Source organism: Desmodus rotundus, chromosome 2 (genome assembly GCF_022682495.2).
Source record: "Desmodus rotundus isolate HL8 chromosome 2, HLdesRot8A.1, whole genome shotgun sequence".
In the NCBI taxonomy this organism is placed as follows: Eukaryota; Metazoa; Chordata; class Mammalia; order Chiroptera; family Phyllostomidae; genus Desmodus; species Desmodus rotundus.
The window spans coordinates 152,543,356-152,546,511 of record NC_071388.1 but is presented as its reverse complement, the minus strand read 5'-3'; the positions used below and the strand labels follow the sequence as shown (position 1 = coordinate 152,546,511).

At 44.6% G+C, this 3,156-nt stretch overlaps 1 pseudogene; it reads right to left on the bottom strand.

Annotated features, from left to right (window-relative positions):
* Positions 1–375: 375 nt before the first annotated feature.
* Positions 376–946, bottom strand: LOC112322227 (isocitrate dehydrogenase [NAD] subunit beta, mitochondrial pseudogene; annotated as a pseudogene).
* Between the last annotated feature and the right edge of the window lie 2,210 nt (positions 947–3,156).

The following is a 3,156-nucleotide window of genomic DNA, read 5'->3' as shown; positions in this document are numbered from 1 at the left end:
TGCATATGGATTTAGTTTTACAAGTTCTTGAGGGATCTTACAATTACTTGGTGTCTAGGTCATGAACTCCAAGGGCAGCACTGCATGGGAACTCTAACACCATCCTTGAACATAACACTTCTTTTCTTTCCCTGCTGTACATATTTTATTGGACACCTTTATGAGGATTTGGGTGGGACAGGACATCCATGGCAGCCTCAGTGAAGTCTCAGCAGCTGGCCTAGCCACCCATGTCAGGAGTTCAAACCTACGCTTTGCCCAGAAGGTGGTTGTGGTCTATAGGTTTAAGGGCTCTTCTCTGCTCCTCTGTCCAGAAGGGAAGGGTAGGTAGTATGGTCCTTATGAGGCTGGAGGGAGTAAAGGGCTCTAGGCCTCTTACGGGTTCGGGTGGCCAATGACAGACTTGATGAAGTCCGTTGTGGTGCTCTAGCTGCCCAAGTCTCATGTGTGCACCTTGTCAACTTTGATCACCTTCTTCACCGCACCTGCAGTCATGCCGGAGTGATAGTGTGGGTTCAGGTGCTGCAGCACGTTGGAAGCTGAGAGCAGCATGGCCTGGGCTTGGCTGTATTCCTGCCACTGCCTGAGCAAATGGGTGCTGGGCACCCATCTCGAAAATGGTGTACTCTGCACTGAAGCCCTCCCCAGGTACCACACCAGCCCCCCCAACCAGGCCAGCAGCCAGATTGTCAGTAATGTTCCCGTGGAGACTGAGCAGCACCAGCACGTCAAACTGGTCAGGAGTCTGCGCCAGCCGCATGCAGCAGTTGGCTATGATTGTCATCTCAGACTCGGTTGTGGGGTACAGTTCAGCAACATCCTCACAGTGCTTCAGGGGTAACCCAACCCCGAGTTTCCCAATGTTGGCCTTGTGGCAGCCGTGACCTTTGGACACGACACTTCTTAATATTACCTGGCACAACCTGAATTTGAATTGTCTTTGCATTTCTGTCAGATAATGAAATTAAAGTAAGGAAAATTCACATTAAAAAAAAGAGGGACACAAGAATTTTCACCATCTCAGATGAATAACTCAATGATTTCCAAACTGTTACATGGAATATTGAAAAGGTATTCAAGACTTTATTACTACATGTCTCCAGATGTGGTCAAGAGCTTCCCAAATGTATTAATCAGGGAATCATTTTCTTCAGAGACTACCAATCCTTACATTTTGGAGCAGACCTTTTTTCCCCCAAAAGAACATTCCAGTCATTTCTTTTCACTGAAATACTCAGAAATAACTAATTTGCAGCCTTTTCAGGAGACAGGATAGAACTGGACATTCCAGTACCACCAGTGAGATTCCATGACGCAGGTTGGACAGAAGACAGAGTTAGCTATTTATGTGATGGTAGCGTGGGCAGCCACCTCAGCTTGTAGGGCCTGCTGCTGTCAGTGGACCGTGTCCCAGTAACTTGGCCTGTATGAGTTAAAAAGGCGTCATGGAATTGCTGCAGGGAAAACCAACTCTCAAGCTTTGAAGGTTGCAGTGTGCTGAGAGTATACACTTCACAGGCACAGAGAGGGGGGAGGCGCAGGCTGTTCGGCTGTCTGGACAGGACATCTGTACTCCTAGTCAAATGGCCATCTAGGCACCTCCGTGCTACTGTATGTGCCTGTAATTTCCATTATGACTTTAGACTGTCATCTTTCAGCATATTTTCATTTATTGTTTTTAGCTACAATCAGGGCAGTAATAAGAGAACAATTCTAGGGAGTGAGCGTGCAGATAAAATATGTAGACCCTGGCAACAGTGAGGTCTACTTAGCCACACCTCATATTTCAGGTCATAGAAGTGTGCGTGGTGCTGACATAAGTACTCCCCGTTGTGCGATTGCTCGTGGCTCCGTAGCCCTTTGAGGAGATCGGAGAATAAAGGACTGCAGCGCGCGGGCACTGTCGAAATGGCAGTGCTAGAGAAGGTGCCTACAAGCACCCGAGAGAGTTTTATGTTTTTTAACAAATGTTTTCTTGATGTTACCCTTAAATCCCACCTGTGTTTCCTTCTCTCGCCGTCCACATCAGTCGCCTGTCTGTTTTTCAGGCTTTCTTTTGAAGCCTCAGTGAACCTGAAGGAAACCAGCGTGGTGGGAATTTCGCCACCACTTGCAGCATATAGCACTTTCCTGGCAAGCAATGTTACTGAATGGCACTCGGACTCTCCCTGCAGGGGCACAGCTGATCAATAATTTCCAGGAGCCCCTTCTGCCTGTGGCAGAAGCAAAAACCAAGGAATGTGACTAGACCAGTTAGAAATAGCAGCCCGACAAGGAAATTCCTGGGCAGTCAAAAGATAAATGGTAACATTTGGTTATATTACAATGTGCTAAGGCTTTTTCTTGACAGGAGACATTCAGTTCCCCTTTTAAGGGTGCAGAGGGCCTTAAGCATAGAGATATGTGTGTAACAAATAAGTGTTCCGAAGAGCTACATTAAGAAACTGAGGTTGTCAAATCCCCCATATGATTTTAAGAACAAGAGATGGTCACTCAGTATATACTAAAGGTTCTCTTAGGCAGCTATTTTAAATGATGTTACCCTGATAAAGCCTCCCCTAAAAATGGGAATCATGTTAGAATTTCTAAACTATTTTGTTTCTGAATTTCCACCAGGAAAGTCTCTCATTGTGCAATATGGTAGAGTTATATTTTTCTTAGCTTGTTTTTCTTTAGTAGTAGCAGGTCTAGCTGTGTACACAGTTGCTGCATCCTTAATTAGTACTTCTAACAGTTTATTAACTTTTTAAAATATTAAACAATACAATCCCAGACCAGACAGTATCAAAAACAAGAAAAATTGGTAGGTATTTTGGGGTAATGATAAGAACATAAAACTCATTCTCTTCCTTTGTATTGTTCGTGTATAGAGAAGACACTATTAGGAACGTCCTTGCCATCAAAGCCACTTACTGATGGCTGCGTGCAGAATATAATATGGATGGGGACGGGAAAAGGTTACTCAGTTCTTAGACTTCTTCTCCTCTTTTTCTAAATCAGCAGACTAAAGGTCAGACTCCTTGAATAGTTCTGTAGGTCACAAAGGGTCGAGGTAAGACTTGGAAGGAGATATCTCATGCTCCAGAGAACGTGTTCATTCTTTAGTACAAGACTGTGTCCTAGAAAAATAATTCCACGAAAAATAGAAACAATTCC